This window comes from Triturus cristatus, chromosome 4_1 (genome assembly GCF_964204655.1).
Source record: "Triturus cristatus chromosome 4_1, aTriCri1.1, whole genome shotgun sequence".
Classification (NCBI taxonomy): Eukaryota; Metazoa; Chordata; class Amphibia; order Caudata; family Salamandridae; genus Triturus; species Triturus cristatus.
In genome coordinates, this window is record NC_140585.1 from 810963601 (window position 1) to 810983522 (window position 19922).

General features: G+C 48.2%; 1 protein-coding gene and 1 long non-coding RNA gene across 2 annotated transcripts in view; one reads left to right on the forward strand and one right to left on the reverse strand.

Annotated features, from left to right (window-relative positions):
- The window catches only part of LOC146855610 (uncharacterized), a 482547-nt gene that overhangs the window by 301828 nt on the left and 160797 nt on the right, over positions 1 to 19922 (reverse strand). The window contains exon 2 of the long non-coding RNA XR_014981354.1: positions 24 to 94. This is a non-coding gene — a long non-coding RNA (uncharacterized LOC146855610). The remainder of the gene's footprint in view (positions 1 to 23; positions 95 to 19922) is intronic.
- The window catches only part of HELB (DNA helicase B), a 373513-nt gene that overhangs the window by 134219 nt on the left and 219372 nt on the right, over positions 1 to 19922 (forward strand). The window lies entirely within an intron of this gene.

Consider the following 19922-nt stretch of genomic DNA (forward strand, 5'->3'; position numbering starts at 1 on the left):
AAAAATAAGGTTAAGAAACTTACATCGAGGCTATCCAGGATCAGTCGTAATGAAAGCTGAAGAATCGATTGCATCAAAAGAGCATCAGGAATTACTGAAAAACAAATTAAACCCTTAAAACAACAATTGGTTTTTGTATCTAAATTTTCAACACACTCTAGACAAATCAAAAAAATCATTTTAAACCGCTGGGAACTGTTGCAAACAGAGCCAGAGTTAAGGAGTTTATTCAGTGAGCGACCAGTATTTGCATACACTCGGACTAGAAATATTAAGGAATTGCTGTCAGGCAAGGATAGCATCATGCATAAAAATTGGAAAGGCATGAGACAATGCAAAAATTGCGTAGACTGTGACAACATTGTAAGTGGGGAAACCTCACACCTCCAAGGCCTGGTGAAATTGTGACCCTAAAGCATTTAGCAGATTACAATTCTTCTAATGTTATATATTGCAGCAAGTGTCTATGCGGCCTATTATACATTAGGAAAACAGAAAGAAAATTGAAGATACGGATTTCCGAGCATAAAAGCACTATTCGTAATAAGAACATGAATTCAAGCTTAGCAGCTCACTGGATAACTGAATGCCACAATAGCGCACAAATACGATTTTTGGTCTTAGAAACAGTGATGCTGAAACCAGCATCAGATCCTAATAAAACTTTACTTCAAAGAGAGATTTTTTGGATAAAGAAACTCAATACTATGATTCTGCTAGGCTTGAATGACAAACTGGAAATTAGCTGCTTTCTATAGACAGACCTAGTCCCTTCAGTCTGTGTTTGTCGCATTTTTTTTACACTGACACATACATTATGTGCACATTATATTACACTTTTTGACATACATGTGATTAGTGAAGCTAGACTCTGCAGAAATATGTGTTCTAATAATGACAATCACTTGCATTGGGCATAATGTCTTGGCCAATTGATAATGTTGATGTAATATGATATGTCTTCATTTGTTTTCAGATATTTGACGTCATGTATAATATCACAACGTGATATTCAATCATGTTTCTGATGTCATAATCCCGAAGGCCCAGATGATATAGATTACTGACTTTGGATGGTCACGGACTGTGTCGGATGTCTTTTACATGATGCGTCACTATTTGGTATACTATGTAACATGGCAAGATTGTTGCGGACAACAATTGAGTACAAGGCTGCAGGTTGTACTGCGTAATGCATTGGTTTTACAGGAGTATTTTGGTTTAGTCCCCTTCTAGACTGCCAGTTTCGATGACAATCATTTTTCAGACGCCTCCCTTCGTCGACTGCATCGTTGAAGAAACCGAAACAGGAAATTAAAAGACTTCAGTTAACTCAAAAGTCTACAGGTCTTACATCTCTAACCAAGTTATCACCTCTGCCTCCCTCTCACCTTCTTAATATGGAGGAATCAGGAGACGAGAGTTTGTTCGTCCAGCTTACAGCCAATCTCAGCTAAGGGTTAAATGCCTGGACACGGATGAGGAAGGAGAGACATGTATACAGGACATGTCAGAGTTTATGGAAGGATACTACTCCTTGAATGATCGTCCTAGAAATGCTCCAGGATTACTGTAATTGGTTTCCGGACTCCACCGCCTGCTTCTCAGAAAGAGAGACTGGCACCACGGTGCATTACAATACAAGATGACTACATTGAGAGTGAAGCGGACGATCAGCCTGAGGAGGATGAAGTCATTCAGGATCCGGACTGGTTGACCGAGAATGGGATGATTATGTTGCTCCATCCTCGCCGTCGCCTTCTCCCCCTCCAGAGAGTTCGCCTCCGGGAGATATTGAAGGCTTCCATGAGTTACTGGAAAGGGTTTCTAAAAGTTTGATTTGCCTTTGCCCATAATGCAGACCGAATGCTTCGTCTATGATTTTAAGGATCCAGCTAAATAATGGGTCCAGTCCATACCAATAGTGGATTATATATGGAAAGAAGGTTTGAAACTCATGAAGAAAATCCGGCCTCCGTTCCGGTTGTATCACTGAGGATGGAAAAGAAATACAAAGCACCGGATTATGTTCCTGCGTGCTTGATTGGGCACCCTCGACTGTATTCGGTAATAATGCAGGCAGCACAAAGGCGCTCCAGGAATCCGGCATCTCCTTGTTCGGTGCCTCCAGACAGAGAAGGTAAACGGCAAGATAGCATCGGCAGACGCTTTGCTACTATGGCTGCTACTTCCATCAAGGCCTCCCGGCCGCCAATTGTGGTCAGATCTTACACCTCTTCTTGAAAACCTTCCCGAGGACAAAAAGAAGGAAGCGAAAGACCTCCTGCTGGAAGTTGCTAGAACTTTTTCTGAAGTGATTGATTCAGCGATGGATCTGCCTTCTATTGCTTTCAAATGCAAAAACAACAGTTGATGGACAGAATGCATAACAATGTCATACATTCACCCCAGTACAGAGATCTGGGCCTAAATCAGGGAGGACCTGGTCTGGCAGTTCGGTCTGGACTGTTCTCATGGGGCACAGGGTCAAGACTGATTTGCATATGGCTGGGTCCAAACTGGGGTGGCGTAGTGGGCAAGATAACGATGGATTTAACCCAGATCTTTTAACTGGGGGAGAATGTTTACATTGTCAGCATTCCGTCCATCATTTGTTTGCTGTAACACTTTTCGCCCTAAGTGGGATGGGTATGCCCAGACGTGGGTCCCTTGCTCACTGTGCCACTGGATTCAAGCTAGCCTGGCTGAAGAAGGTTGACATACCCTGAAACCGGTCCCAGGATGCTTGTTTCCGGTCCAGGGAGGACCTGGCCTGGCAGTTCGGTCTGGACTGTTCCCATGGGGCACAGGGTCAAGACTGATTTGCATATGGCTGGGTCCTAACTGGGGTGGCGTAGTGGGAAAAATAACGATGAATTTAACCCAGATCTTTTGACTGGGGGAGAATGTTTGCATTGTCAGCATTCCGTCCATCATTTGTTTGCTGTAACACTTTTCGCCCTAAGTGGGATGGGTATGCCCAGACGTGGGTCCCTTGCTCACTGTGCCACTGGATTCAAGCTAGCCTGGCTGAGGAAGGGTGACATACCCTGAAACCGGTCCCAGGATGCTTGTTTCCGGTCCAGGGAGGACCTGGCCTGGCAGTTCGGTCTGGACTGTTGCCATGGGGCACAGGGTCAACACTGATTTGCATATGGCTGGGTCCAAACTGGGGTGGCGTAGTGGGCAAAATAACGATGGATTTAACCCAGATCTTTTGACTGGGGGAGAATGTTTGCATTGTCAGCATTCCGTCCATCATTTGTTTGCTGTAAAACTTTTCGCCCTAAGTGGGATGGGTATGCCCAGACGTGGGTCCCTTGCTCACTGTGCCACTGGATTCAAGCTAGCCTGGCTGAAGAAGGGTGACATACCCTGAAACCGGTCCCAGGATGCTTGTTTCCGGTCCAGGGAGGACCTGGCCTGGCAGTTCGGTTTGGACTGTTCCCATGGGGCACAGGGTCAAGACTGATTTGCATATGGCTGGGTCCAAACTGGGGTGGCGTAGTGGGCAAAATAACGATGGATTTAACCCAGATCTTTTGACTGGGGGAGAATGTTTGCATTGTCAGCATTCCGTCCATCATTTGTTTGCTGTAACACTTTTCGCTTTAAGTGGGATGGGTATGCCCAGACGTGGGCCCTTTGCTCACTGTGCCACTGGATTCAAGCTAGCCTGGCTGAAGACGGGTGACATACCCTGAAACCGGTCCCAGGATGCTTGTTTCCGGTCCAGGGAGGACCTGGCCTCGCAGTTCGGTCTGGACTGTTCCCATGGGGCACAGGGTCAAGACTGATTTGCAAATGGCTGGGTCCAAACTGGGGTGGCGTAGTGGGCAAAATAACGATGGATTTAACCCAGATCTTTTGACTGGGGGAGAATGTTTGCATTGTCAGCATTCCGTCCATCATTTGTTTGCTGTAACTCTTCTATTGCTTTCGGGCAGTTGGCAGGAGCCGCTGTTCTCCATAGGCAGGGCTGGATGATGGAAACATCCTTCCGCCCGGAAATACAATCAAAGATCTTAGATATGCCCTTCGATGGGGAGAACCTGTTTGGAAAACATGTCGATGACGAATTACAGGGTATCAAGAAAGATATGGAGACAGCACGTTTGTTAGGTATGCTGCAATTTAGGCGTTTTCAGTACTTTCGTGGAGCAAGAGGACGAGGAGAGTTTCAACAAAGACCGTCCTATCAATCATACAGATATCAGCCTTATTCCCAACAAGGTTATAGGCCACAGTAAGTGGGTCAGCCGTAACAACAGATTTGTGCCTCCAATGCGTCGTACAATCAGCAATCTGCTAGATGCAAGCCTTCGGCTCAAAGGTAAATCACAGGATTCCTCGAGACAGCAGTGACGTTGTCCGACCAGCAGCCACCTTGTCCCGACGTCAACCTCAGGAAATTCATCATCTTTCTCCTTTTCTGTGCCAATGGGAAGCCATTACGAAGGACAAATGGGTATTGGACATCATCTATCGAGGCCACACCCTAGAATTTATTCAGAAGCCTCCTCCAAATCAGTCTAAAAGGAGATCACATCAACATCTTCTCTTGCTAAAGCAAGAGATCTCGACCATGCTCTTAATGGGGGCAATAGAAAGAGTTACTTTCAGTCAACAAGGGAAAGGCTTCTATTCAAACTTCTTCCTTATAAGGGAAAAATGTGGGAAATGGAGACAGCTCATGGATCTCAGACACCTGAACAAATACATCAAGAAGCAATCATTCAGAATGTTGTCACTGGAAGAGTTTCTCTTACTGGTGAACAAAGGGGAATTTTTTAGCATCCCTCGATCTCTTGCATGCATACTTCCACATTCCCATTCATGCGAAGCACTGTCAATTCCTGTGGTTTGAGCTGGCAGGGTGTCACTATCAGTTCAAAGTCCTACCTTTCATCCTTTGCTCAGCTCCCAGGGTTTTGACGAAATGTATGGCTCTGTTGGCAGCTTTTCTGAGAAGGCAGGGCCACCAGGTTTATCCCTACCTGGACGATTGGCTGGTAAAAGGGTCCACGTTCCACTCTGCAAGAAGATCTACATGGGCTTGTCAACGGCTGTTCAAGTCTCTAGGCTTGCAACTCAGTGTAGAGAAGTCATGTCCGATCCGAAGCCAGGAACACATATTTCTCGAAGCGGTTCTTGACACTAGATTAATGAAGGCTTTTCCTACTCCAGAACGAAAGCACAAGATTATGCACTTGGCTGCCCTTCTGCGCGCAAAAGAGTCCACTTCTGTGAGAGTGTACAAATCTGTGCTGGGGATGCTGTCATCATGCATCCCGTTAATACCAAATTGTCGTTTACACATGAGATCTCTCCAAGAGCAGCTGGACATGCAGTGCGTGCAGGTGCGGGGTTCTTTCGACGACATCATTCTCATCTATCTTACAATGAAAGTGGCCCTTTCATGGTGGGAGGAAGAACGCAATATCTCTCCGGGCCTTTCACTTCAGACGACACCGCCCAGTTACGTGATGACTATGGATGCCTCGATGGACAGTTGGGGAGCGCATCTCCAAGAATTGCAAATTCATGGAAGATGGTCTGTTCAGGAAACGCAAATGTACATCAATCTCTTGGAACTGAGGGCAGTTTTTCTGGGACTACATGGTTCCTTCCAAGAATTCAAGGCGCTTCTGTTCTGGTAAGAACAGACAACACCACAACGATGTTCTATCTGGCCAAACAGGGGGCACCAGGTCTTGCACATTATCAGATCAAGCCTAAGGGTGGGCGTAGTGGGCGTAGTGGGGCTACGTGAAGCAGCACGTAGTGTGCCCAAATCTACGCACACTACGCGCTTCGCGTAGCCCCACTACGTGCCACCCACCTCCCGCCCGCCCTCCTTTTAATAATATCAGCAATTTAAAATAAATTAAAGTAAAGCGACTTACCGTAAGCGCGGCGTCTCCGGGGCTCCCTCTTCTTCGTTTCTAATTTCTTCTGACAAATGCGCATGCGCGGACGCCCGCGCATGCGCATTTCTCGCAAGAAATGCGCATGCGCGGGTGTCCGCGCATGCGCATTTGCCAGAAGAAATTAGAAAAAGAAAGAGGGAGCCCCGGAGACGCCGCGCTTACGGTAAGTCGCTTTACTTTAATTTATTTTTCATTGCTGATATTATTAAAAGGAGGGCAGGCGGGAGGTGGGTGGCGGGTGGCAAGCAGCTACGCTTCGCCCTCGGCGTGTGCGTAGCGCTGCCCTGCTTCGCCTACTTCGGAAAGTGCGAAGCAGGCAGCGCTACGTACACTACGTGGGCGAAGCGTAGTGCTACGCCCGGGGTTAATCAAGCCCAGAAAATCTGGACATGGCTAATTCAGCACAAAATAACGTTGCAAAAAGAGCATGTTCCAGGCGTGGACAACGAGTGGGCGGATTCTTTAAGCAGAACCACCTCCCAATGTCACAAATCGGAATTAGACTGGAAGCAGCTACGACAAATTTTCAAGCTGTGGGGTACTCCGAAACTGGGTCTCTTTGCAATCCTAAACAACAAGAAGTGCGAAAGGTTCGCCAGCAGGTTTCCTCAGGCCAACTCTTGGGGGAACGCTCTTCACATGAAGTGGACAGGAATGTTCGCCTATGCTTTTCCGCCGTTCCCTCTCTTCCCAAGGGTGCTATGCAAAATGAAGAGGGAACCATGTCTTCTCATTCTCATAGCTCTGGCATGGCTGAGGCAGTTTTGGTACTTGGAACTTCTACTGTGCTCAATATCTCCGGACATTCTCTTCCAACCACTGCCAAACCTGCTTTGCATGGAAAACGGTCAGATTATTTATCCTCCGATAAAATCTGAGTTTGTCGGCCTGGAACCTCACGATTATGGATTTACAGATCTAGACATTGCTCTGGATTGCAAGTTCATCCTACAGCATGCTAGAGCTTTCTGCTACGCTGCAAAATGGAAGAGATTCTGCCACCGGTGCGTTGAAAAGGTTTTTTTTTACATCTATTACCTCTGTTTTGTTTTGGGATTTTAGAATATATATATTTTCTTTGTGACTCATTGTATCCTTTGGGATCCAGATTTTTGCCCTGGCTGTTGTTTTCTTGTGATTATATATGTTCGAGGCATATGAGCTGAAGATTACACACTTTTGCATAGATCGCCATCTGGTGTTGGGCCCGGATGTTTGCAGTTTGTTTTTCCTCTTGGAAAGTCTTTTGAAGTCACGAGTTCGGTGACTCCTCCTTTGGATCGTATTGCGCATGGGCTTCGGCTCCATACTCAGATAGTTTTTTTCCGCCATCGGGCTCGGATGTAATCTTCGCGCTCCGGTTCCGAACATTTCCAGTTCGACGATCGAAGCGGAATCCTCACCTCACATCGCGATATTGTTTCGATCACGATCTCCTCAATCAACGCACCTTCTCATCGACAAATCTTCGGTTCCAGTCGTCGACGGCGGCCTTCGGACCTACCCAAGCTCCGGTCCCGGCTGATGGAAAGAACTCCATTCAAGAAGTGCCCTCGATGTGGGTCCAAATTCCCCCACACCGATTTTCATGAGGTGTGCAACCTTTGCCTCTCCCCTGAACACGAGGCTCAAGACTGTCCGGCCTGTAAGTCTTTCAGATCGAAAAAGATTATTCGGGACCGAAGAGCCAGACGAAACATGGCACACTCCTCGACCTTCGTTCCAGTCGATATCTTCAGAGACGACACCGAAGATCCGGGACAGCAGCGCACCGAAGAGGACCTCGTCAGTGCTTCCGAGGCCGACGACTCAGATGTGGAGGACATCACTCCGGCGCAGAGGGTCGTGAGTAATATACCCCTCCCCCCCACACCCGCGCCAACACCCAAAAAGGCTTCGGTCACGCCTTCGCCTCCAGGCCTAGGCAAGACCAGAGACACTGCTTCACACACCCCACCTTCGGGCCCGGTGAGGAAGCCAAATAAGCCTTCCGGCGGCTCGGGCTCAAGCCAGCCTGCCAGCGGTGCCGAGAAACACACTTCGGCACCGAAAAATAAACCAGCCTCTGCCTCGACACCGAGCTCCGCACCGAAGTCCTCGGGGTCGAAACCCAGCGCTTCCGTACCGACGCCATCTTCGGTACCGACCAAACCCCGTAAGGTCCTCGGCACCGACACTTCCAAGCCGAAGCCCACCTCGGCACCGACCAAGAAATTGGAGGTTCCCAAGCCCAGTGCTAAGCAAACTGGCACGGAAAAGCCTAAAAAGTCATCGGCCCTGAAGACTTCGGCGCCGATGGACCAAACACTGTCACAGGAACTATTTACACCGGATCCCTTACAAAAAACTCTCACCAGGGATCCAAAAACTGGACGTTTGGCACTCTCTTCCAAAAAGAGACATTTGGACAAACCGGCTCCGCCTCCACCTCCAAAGAGGAAGGACTCTGCTACCTCCCCTTTCAGAATACCTTCCCCACCTACTCCACCTCCTCCACCCTCTCCACCTCCGCCTCCTCCGCCTTCTCCACCCCCACCTCATCGCTCTCCGACCCCGTCTCCAGACGATGATGATCAGGGGGACCCATATCACGATACAGGAGATGTGCCCCAAGACCCCACCCCTACAGGATCCCCAGACCCATGGGACGACTACAATAACCCAGATATTCCCGACGTCCCACAAGATGACCTTTACCCTTCCAGGCCATCTCCACCGAAAGACTCATTAGATTTCCACCACCAACTTCAAAGGGCGGCACACTATCATGGGGTAGAGTTACACACTGACCCAGTGGAGGAGGATTTCCTCCTCGACACATTTGATACCACACATAGGTCTACCTCCATACTACCTATGCTCAAGGGGGTGGTAAAACATGCGCCAGAGGTTTTTAGGGACCCAGTCAGGGCCAGGGTCATTAACCCACGCATAGAGAAAAAGTACAAAGCTGCCCCCACAGATCCTGCCTAGATCAAAGGGCCAGCGCCACTAGATTCCCTAGTGGTTTCCACTGCACGAAAAAGGTCAAATTCCCAGGCGTCGGGCCTAGCACCACCACCTGACAAAGAGTCAAAGCTACTGGACGCGTCAGGAAAGCGCACTGTGTCACAGGCAGCCAATATATGGCGTATCGCCAACACCCAAGCGCTATTGGCCAGATACGATAGGGCACATTATGATGAATTAGAAACCATAATGCACCACCTCCCTGAAAGTTACAAAACTAGGGCCAATGAATTAATTCAAGAGGGTAAGACAATAACTAACACCTCTATACGCTGTGCCTTAGATGCAGCAGACACAGCCTCCAGGGCCATTAATACTAGCGTCCTCCTCCGTCGCCATGCTTGGCTAAGAATATCAGGTTTTAAACCAGAGGTACAAGCCTCCATCCTGAATCATCCCTTTGACCAAGAACACCAATGCTTGGCTGAGAATATCAGGTTTCAAACCAGAGGTACAGGCCTCCATCCTAAATCATCCCTTTGACCAAGAACACCTATTCGGCCCAAAGGTAGATGAGGCCCTCGAAAAAATGAAGGAGGACACTGATACGGCGAAATCTATGGGAGCCCTGCAGTCACACCCTCCTAGGCGCTCCTTTCGCCGCTCTTCCTTTCGGAGTACATCTAGAGGCTACTCCTCAGATAGCGCGTCCACTTCCTACAAATCTCCCACTCAGTCCACCTTCACAAGGGGTTATCAAAGAGGCGGCTATAGGGGAAATAATAATAAAGGCAGAGGCAAAACAAATACCGCCCGCTCTGCCACACTGCCTACCCAATGATTCCCCCCCGCTCCCTCCCGACCATCCCACTCCGGTCGGGGGCAGACTTCAAAATGTCCTTCATGTCTGGGAGACCATCACCTCAGACAAGTGGGTGACCCAAATTATTCGGTCAGGATACTGCCTGGAATTAACATCTACCCCCCCAAACATTCCACCCAGGCAACGCCCAATGTCACAAGAACATTCCACATTACTAAAACCGGAGGTAATCTCCCTCCTACAAAAACATGCAATAGAACAAGTTCCCGTCAATCGGCAAAATTTAGGGGTCTACTCCCTATATTTTCTAATACCAAAAAGAGACGAGACTCTACGACCTATTCTAGATCTCCGGCCCCTAAACACATACATACATTCAGACCATTTTCACACGGTAACGCTTCAGCAGGTGCTTCCGCTCCTCTCCACACTGGACTTGAAAGACTCATACTTCCACATTCCAGTACACCATGCTCACAGAAAGTACCTCAGATTTGTAGTGGACGGGCAACACTACCAGTTCAAGGTGCTCCCATTCGGAGTCACAACAATACCACAGGTATTCACCAAGTGCCTAGCGGTAGTGGCGGCACACCTCAGAAGACCGCACATTCACGTCTTCCCATACTTGGACGACTGGCTGATAAAAGCCACGTCCTACAACCAATGTGTACACCACACCGCCACGGCAATCCAACTACTTCACCAACTAGGCTTCACGGTGAACCACCAAAAGTCCCAACTAACACCATCCCACATAAAACAATACCTCGGTGCCACCATAGACACCTCAAAAGCAATAGCCTACCCCAATCCGGCCAGGATTGCAAGCATTCAGGCTTTGCGACAAAGATTCATACTTCAACACTCCCTTCCAGCAAGAGTGTTTATGCAACTGATAGGGATGATGGCCTCTTGCATTTTCATAGTGCCCCACGCAAGACTCCAGATGCGTCCACTCCAAGAGTGCTTAGCGCGCCAATGGAACCAGGCCCAGGGGCAACTGACAGATCTGGTGTTGGTAGACGGTTGCACCCATCGCTCTCTGCAGTGGTGGAACACCACAAACCTTTCCAAAGGTCGAGCGTTCCTGGACCCGGTTCCACAAATAATACTAACAACAGACGCCTCGCTCTCCGGCTGGGGAGCTCATCTATTACACCTCACAGTGCAGGGCACATGGACGCCGCAACAAAATTTACTCCATATCAACCATCTGGAGTTACTAGCAATCTCTCTAGCCCTAAAATCTTTTCAGGCACAGATTTCAGGCAAGGCAGTCCTCATTCGCACAGACAACATGACGGCCATGTATTACATTCAAAAACAAGGCGGCACACACTCTCCACAGCTCTCTCAACTAGCACAGAGCATATGGAGATGGGCAATTCCACACAAAATCTTTCTCCTAGCCCAACATGTACCAGGAGTCCAAAACACCATGGCAGATCTGCTCAGCAGACAGACGCAACAGATCCACGAGTGGGAACTTCACCCGCAGGTTCTTCACCCGTTCTTTCAGATGTGGGGGCATCCACAGATAGACCTCTTCGCCACCCACGAAAAAAGAAAAAAAAAATTCCCAAGCTTCGCCGCCAGATACCCACACCCATTGTCCAAAGGAAATGCGATATGGATGAACTGGTCAGGCAAATTTGCGTACGCTTTTCCACCTCTCCCACTAATTCAATTAGTGGTGCGAAAGCTACAACAGCATTCCCTCACGCTGATCCTAGTAGCTCCAACATGGGCCAGACAACCGTGGTACACCACGCTGCTGGAACTCTCGGTAGTACCACACCAAAAGCTACACCTTTCACCATGCCTCCTAACCCAGAACCATGGAGAGATCAGGCACCCGGACCCAGCTCAGCTCAACCTTGCGATCTGGCTCCTGAAATCCTAGAATTCGGATACCTAAACCTTCCCCCTGACTGTATGAACGTCATCAGAGAAGCTAGACGCCCTACCACTAGAGCCTGCTACGCTGCCAAGTGGAAAAGATTTGTTGTTTATTGCCATAACAACACAATCAATGCTCTAGACGTGTCTATACAACACATCATATGCTACTTACTCCACCTACAAAGGTGTAATCTAGCATATACCTCCATTCGGCTACACCTCGCAGCAATTGCAGCTTACCTACAAAACAGGCAGCACCTATCACTTTTCAGAGTACCTGCCATTAAAGCCTTCATGGAAGGGCTAAAAAGAATAATTCCCCCCAGAGTACCACCCTCACCTGTGTGGAACTTAAATATCGTTCTCACAAGGCTAATGGGGCCGCCCTTCGAACCTTTGCATAAATGCGAACTGCAATTTCTCACATGGAAAACAGCTTTCCTTGTAGCCATCACTTCCCTTAGAAGGGTCAGTGAGATACAAGCACTTACCATACAAGAACCTTTTCTTCAAATGCACCAGAACAAAGTTGTTCTCCGTACCAACCCAAAATTCCTAACTAAAGTCATTTCCCCTTTTCACCTAAACCAATCTGTAGAATTACCGGTATTTTTCTCGCAACCTCAGACTGTTGCAGAAAGGGCTCTACACACGCTAGATGTCAAACGAGCCTTACTTTACTATATCCAAAGAACACAACCTTACAGAAAGACCAAACAACTGTTTGTCTCTTTCTCTCCACCACACAAGGGCAACCCCATCTCAAAATCAAGGATAGCTAGGTGGATTGTAAAATGCATCCAGATTTGCTACCACAAAGCAAAACGAACGCTATCCGTTCCCCCTAAAGCCCATTCTACACGAAAGATAGGGGCTTCTATGGCTTTTCTAGGGAACATCCCATTAGATGATATCTGCAAAGCAGCTACATGTCAACACCGCACACTTTCACTAAACACTACTGTGTAGATGTGCAAACAAGCTAGTGTGGGCCAGGCTGTACTAAAAACACTATTTCAAACCACTGCAACAGATACCGGTGGTCGCCGCTAAGGTTGGGAACTGCTATATTATCTATGCAAAAGTGTGTAATCTGCAGCTCATATGCCTCGAACCGAATATGCTACTTACCAATATGCATCTGTTCTTGGCATGTAGAGCTGCAGATCTACACACGCCCACCCGCCTCCCCGGCTACCTGTATCTGTTCCAGTCTATCTTATTTAGATACAACACACATGGATTTCTTCACTGTTATTACTACGCTCCATCTTTCTCTGCTGGCGAAAAACAATCTGAGGATGGAGCCGAAGCCCATGCGCAATACGATCCAAAGGAGGAGTCACCGACCTCGTGACTTCCAAAGATTTTCCAAGAGGAAAAACAAACTGCAAACATCTGGGCCTAACACCAGATGGCGATCTATGCAAAAGTGTGTAGATCTGCAGCTCTACATGCCAAAAACAGATGCATACTGGTAAGTAGCATATTCCATATATATATTCCAAGGTTGCCCAGCTGGCGAGGACGCACTCCAGAAGCAGCAAATCCTCCATTGACTGCGCAGATCACGGAATGCAGCCTGACGCGTTTCCACATTAGTCTTAATCATAGGCTCGTTTCCATGTGTCTCACAGCATCTTATAACGAGTCCCTTGCTCTCCATGCCACTGGAATCAAGCTATCCTGGCTGACGAGGGCTGAAAGCCCGAAACCGGTCCTAGGATGCCTTTTTCCAGTCCAGGGAGGACCTGGCTTGGCAGTTCGGGCTGGACTGTTCCCATGGGGCACAGGGTCAAGACTGATTTGCATATGGCTGGGTTCAAACTGGAATGGCATGGTGAGCAAAAAAACGATGGATTTAGGCCCAGATCTCTGTACTGGGGTGAATGTATGACATTGTTCTGCATTCTGTCCATCAATTGTTGTTTTTGCATTCACAGCATCTTATGCCACACCTTTTATTCAACTGGGCTGCCTTCTGATAGGCTCAAACTCAAATGAGCATTCTGGCACTTCCCCACAGAATTGTGGGATATGTAGTGTGGCAATGAATCATTTCCCAAAGGTGTGCAAGCAGAGGCGGGGTTGGAACATCAAGCCAATGGGAGTGGCTATGAGAGCATCACAGGACTTTAAATGACCCCCAGGTGAGAGGCTCTGCTTGGAAACCGGCACTGAAGAAAGCTTACTAGCTGAAACGCGTCTGCCTGGCGTTTCCTGAACTTTTTGCATATCCTGTGCTGAAAGTAACGTGGAATAAATCCTGTTGTGTACCCCAGCATATGTCAGCTGCTGGCATGCCCTCTCGCTCTGGTGCGACGCGCAGGCCAGCACCTTTGGACTGTGTACTCAAATACAACTCGTTGCCCCCCCCCCCCCACCCTCCAAGCAGTTTTATCAGCATTGTGTTTTAATATACCACTCGGGGAGAGAGGTTGCAGTATTGACTGCAGGGGTCACAATCGGTTCCAGCGATAACATCAGTTTTGTGACTGAGATCGGATGCTGTGGGTGAACGAGGCCCGAAAGCCAACACGATTGGGACGCCACTTGGTGTTTTACAAGCAACCTTATTGTACAGGCTGCCACATTGGACTACGTTTACCATCATGCACTGGGTCTCATGGGAGCACGAGGTGTAACACAGCTGCAAGCAGAGGCGGGGTTGGAACATCAAGCCAATGGGAGTGGCTATGAGAGCATCACAGGACTTTAAATGACCCCCAGGTGAGAGGCTCTGCTTGGAAACCGGCACTGGAGAAAATGTACTGACTGAAACGCGTCTGCCAGCATTGCAGCATTGTGATTGGTCTGAGCACTGTGGTTCGTCTCAGATTGGGACAGGAAGCCTGTGCGTGTTCCTCTCCAGGCTGTGCATTACAGCCTGGTTGTGAAGATGCAAAGAGTGCATGACTGTTTGACCGGCCCAAGAGGGACGGCCAAACAGTCATGCGCACTTTAGGAGTGAAAACCAATCCTCCCCCTGGCCCCTGCTCTGGCCAGCCCCACCGGCACCTAGGAACGGAAAAATAAAATGATAATAAAGTTCAGTTTTTCCTCTTCACTGCTCTCAAAGCAGTGGGGCGACTCTCCTCCGCCTTAACAGAGGAGCCGCCACCAGATACATGAACAATTAATGCTGCAGTAAATATTGGCACTTTACTGAATGGCAATGTGTTTTTGGATGCGTGCGCAGGGGTGGGGGAGCAACTCCCCCTTGCCCTAACTAAGAAACCGTCCCTGCCCATTTGTGTGGTTAGAATCACATTAGCAACCAGCTACAAAAAATATTCTAGCTATCTCATAATCAGTCAGGGAAATCCCTTATTTCCAAGAAATAAACTCTTATAGAAAGAAAGCTTTATTATCCAGTACATTAATACATTAACATTCATTAACACAATACATTTAGAAATATCATAGAATCTCCAGTAAATGAGTCCAACTCCCGTCAATACAACCTTTAACAAATATGCATCAATGTATAATACCGTCTCAAGGAAGAAATGTCATGATGGAGTCTGTAAGAACCCTTTACTACAGAACGTATCTGTTGTATTGTACTTGGGCAGTTGCAGCTAGGCTGGGGCTGCAGTTATTTGTGATGTCTACAGGTTACAATATATGATGTCATATAGTTCTGGTGGGTGCGTTGACAGTTGAGGGTCCAGCTGTGTCCGGCGAAGCTGTGTTTGGGTTTACCTCTGCCTCAATAAATCTACATGATGCTGGAAACTGAGTTTGAGTATTGAGTATACATCATACCATTTTTGGCGACGATTGGGCCAGGCTCAGGGCCGTGGTAGAGGTACAGCTTAGCCCAAACCACAAACTAAAGCATGTGTGGAGCGTTATCGGCGGACCGGAAAAGCAGACTGATTGTCCTGCCTGTAAAAGAGCAAGTAAAGAGAGAGGCGGAGAGAGCGGAACGTAACACCAACAAAGGTGTAGACCGCTAAACTGATCTTAAAGCAGAGCGTGAGTGAAAAGTGAAAATTAAGCAAGAGTGGCACTGCGGCGAAGGGACGACACCAACGTCCGAAAGGAGCGGCAGCCGAGGTGTGTGACCGGCCTCATTGCAGTGCATGTGTGAAAGGTGAGACTTTTCTTAAGGGCTGTGCTGCGGTGAATGGCCTGCACAAACTGATGTAACAAGCATTGGCATAGCCAATAGGTCTCGCCGTTGGGACCTTATAAGTGTTTAGCCATGCAACACTTAATGTTGTTGCACCAAGGATATTGTGCTGGGTAACTGAACACTTCTAAGATCCCAAAGGTGAGACCTATTGGCTATGCCAATGCTGTATAGGGCTGACAATAACCATGGAATCCGGGAATATACTTATTAAAGTATTGTCAGCTGATAATTTGGTTCTATTGTACGTTGGCTCCAGAATAGAACTTGGTGCACTCTGTAAATCAACCAATCATATACTTAAGCCAGGACTGTTGAGTTGGTGGCCCGGCGGCATGGAGTTACTCACGGCCATTATTAAGATTGCAATATTTAAGACCGCTCTGCCATTCCTTGCCCCTGCCCATCCTCTCTACCATGCAGTGCCCATCACTCTCCATCATTCCTGGCCACTTTCACCTCCTGAGTTGTGGAAAGGGATACAGTTTGAAGTCCTTCAGGATCTCTCCTCCTTCGCAGACATTACACGGGGGTCCCTTTCTTGTTCTTTGCTTCCAGAGACAGGGTTTCAGCTGGCAGGGTGACCACTGGCAGTAGAGTGGAAGACAGCAGAGACCAGGGCTCACAGCCAGCTGGGAACAGGTGCAGGCCTAACAAGAAAGGCTGCTGTAATCCGGATTGTCAGTAAGAAGTAGGGAGCCTGAAAGCCAAAGGCCAGCAGGAAAGAACCATGCTGCTTGCAAGCGAGGTCCAGAGGGGTAATCTCAAAGGAAGAACTCAGCAGAGGGTCAAGGGCGACCACAAGCACGTGGGGCAGTCAGGACCGTGCAGTGGGAGGTGGTCAGGGTACTTCAGGGATGAATGCGCGGCTGGCTCTAAACTGTAAATATAGGGAGGAGCATGGGATGGGCTTTCAAACGGAGGTGAACTAGGGGGTCTGTCTAGGGGTTACTGATCAATGAAGCTGCTGGTCGGTTAGGGGGCTGCAGGTGACTGGGCAGTGGGGGGCCTGAATGTAAGGGGTCTGGTGCCTGCAAGGTGGAGAGGGATTAGAGGGTGCCCATATCTCAGGCAGTGCTGGGGAGGGGAGCTGTCTGCCTGCAGAAGGAGAAAGCTTTTTTTCGGCAGAGAATGAGAGGGTGACCCTCGGCGGGCAGGAGGTGTATGGAGGTGACAGCTGGCAGCCTCTCAACAGGGTCAGTGGCAAAGACAGCAGCAGAGGAGGTGCGGAGGACATGGGGTGCTGCCTGTCAGCACTGGGGGCGTCAGGTCCCAATGTCAATGGTGAAAGGTCTGGTTCTGCAGTCCACAGGGTGAGAAGACTCCTTCCCGGACACTCCCCACACCCGGCTGAACACAAGTCAACGGCCGGGCTGACACTTCACACCGCGCAACCGACCCTGTGTAGAAGCAGGCCTAGGAGACACGCCCGCTGGGATGGCCGAGGATCAGCAACAAATTTGATTCAAGAAAATTGATGATAGAAAGAGTTGATGATAGAAAGAGAAATACACCAATAGCACGAGTTCATCTACGAACGAGGGTAAAAGAACTTGCTGGAAAAGAAGGTTCTGTACTGCCAACCACCGGGGAAAATTATTGCCCACGTCCCGCCTTTTGTATGACAGACCGATAAAGCTGACAATAAGTTCAGGGCACCGCACTGATTGACGCGGTTCACAGAGCTCTGAGCCGCCAGGATGCTAAAAGACGCGTTATGGGATTGGTCAAATCCATAGGACCCGGCAAGAAATCACAGCTAGCTTCCGTCTGATTCGTTAATGAGAGAAACTTTCACCAATAGTAGTCCTCTGCTGAACATGCATGGATTGAATCTGTGATAGGATTGGTCAAACGTGAAAGTTTGTGCTAAAGAGACAGTTGTGTTTGGAAGCGACACTGAGGAAAACGCCTTAGCAACGTGACGTCAATTAGAAACAGCGGCAGAATCCGATGCCTTTGGTAGTCAGGGGCTCACTTAACTGTTTTGGGAGAATGGTATTTTGCAACGTTCTTTAATCAAACATTTCCCCCAATAGCAAAACAATTGAGCGCTGGATGGCGATCCCCTTAAGTAACATGACTGCCCGAAAGAAGATAGTTTGGGTCGAAACTAGAAGAGGAAATTTCAGCACACAACCCCCTTTCCCCCGCCCCAAGAGAGCAACAAGTGATCTGTCCCTCCGATGACCCGCCCTCCCTCCCGCACAGGTGCCTGCAGAGGCCCCACTGCTCCCCAGTCCGCTTTCGCCCTTTACGAAAGCTTTCTTTTCTTTATGGGGCCATATGTTTGAAACACATGGCCTCATAAAGATAAGAAAAGCTTTTACCACAGACGTAAAGGAACCGAGCCAGTCCAACTGGGACGGCTCTAAAAGAGAAAAGTGTACGTCACTAGATGCTCTTTTACAATGGCTGGCCACCGTTTAGCATAAACGGTGACGCCAGCCAATGGAGAAGAGGGGCGGGGCTTAAAGCCCACTAGAGAAATCTCCTCTAACTCATTAAATCTCACCAGCAAGACTGCGCATGTCTGCGCTGTCTACGCCAGGCGAGACCTAAAAAGCGGCGTGCGTAGGGAGGTGAACCGCACTCGCAGTCAAAGAAAGGCCGTCAAGAGTGAGGCAGCACGAGCGCAGTGCAGAGGATCCTGCATGTCTGTCCAGGTGGTAAGGGCTACCTCATAATCACGCAGAGATTGAGCCTGGAGTAAAGAGAAGGCCTCTCTAGCCTCATCTGGACATTAAAATTAACACTTACCCCTGACCTGCACCAAGGTTGCCACTGCTTCATGACTGTAAGGCAAAAGTCCAGCCTTAGGCCTGTTAGCGTACATCCAAAGCTATGTATTTTATTTGCCCAGCATGCACCCTTGGATGCTTTAGCGAGTAGTTTGGAAGAGGCAAGCTGGTGTCAACGCTTATTTATTGGCTAGTCAGGAATTTCAAGAATTCTAATTTGCTCCTGTTACAACTTCTCATTGGGTTATATTAGAAAAATAAAATTAGACTGCAAATACAGCTATTGTGGTTCCAGTAACACAAGCCTGCCACCCTGTAGTCAAAGTATGTAGTGAGAGGAAGGAAAAGAGAGAGTAAAAGAAATTGGATCTCATCTCAGCCATTGTGACTCCACCTCCGTTTCTGATGCTTGCAGGAGAGCCCCCCATTAAATGGGAGGATTGGATTGACTTTTGAAAATTACCTCTTCGCTTTAGATGGGCCAGGTTTCCAGCCATAAGGAAAAAGGCGTTGCTCTTAGGATCATTAGGCAGAGAGGGACAACATATTTTTTAATATCTGCCACCTGTTGGGAATGCTGAAGGAGGTGCAATGGGAGATGTTTACAAAGAAGCGGTTTTACGACAGCAGACCAGATTTGCGAAACAGGTCAATGTGGTCATGAGATGTCACAACTTGTATACGCAGCTACAAGGGTCCACTGAATCTATTGATGACTTTGTTGCCAGATTGAGTGAGCTCTTCGCTAAGTGCCAATTTGGTGCAATGAGTGAAGAGATGATCATGGATCAGCTAATAGTGCAGTGCAATAGCAAAAAAAAAATACAGAAAAGGTTGTTGGCTTCTAGCAATCCAGCACTCAAACTATAGCGATTGCAAAATAGTTGAAGAGTAGGAAAGGTGCATGCGTGAGATGAGGATTTCAAGTAATGGCAATAAAGAAAATGAGGTGACAGTGCAAGTATCAATGTTGTTAGGAACAAAGCTAAAACATCTGCTAGTGGCAGCAATAGAAACCGCTATTCTAAGGGGTTGAGATACTCTCAAGGGAAATTTGGGACTTGTTATTGCCAAAGATGTGGGAGCAGCTGCCATATGGCAGATTACAAGCAATATGACACAGTTGGAAAGGATTGCCGCAAGTTTGGCAAGAAGGAGCATCTCTCATGAATGTGTAAACAATCGGAGAAGAAAGTAGCCATTGTGGAAGAAGAACCGGCAGGGTACAGGGTTTTAGTTGTTCAACAGGAAGGTACCATTCGGGATGTGGAGGAATATGAGAGGAGGAGCAAACGCCCTATTGCTGAGTTTAATATCAATGGGTGTTTACTGCCCTTGATGGTGGACACAGGTTCACTGAACACAATCATCTCACAGGATTTATTTGTTGCGACTTGTCCTGGGAAGCATTTGACCACATCGGATGTTGTTCTAAG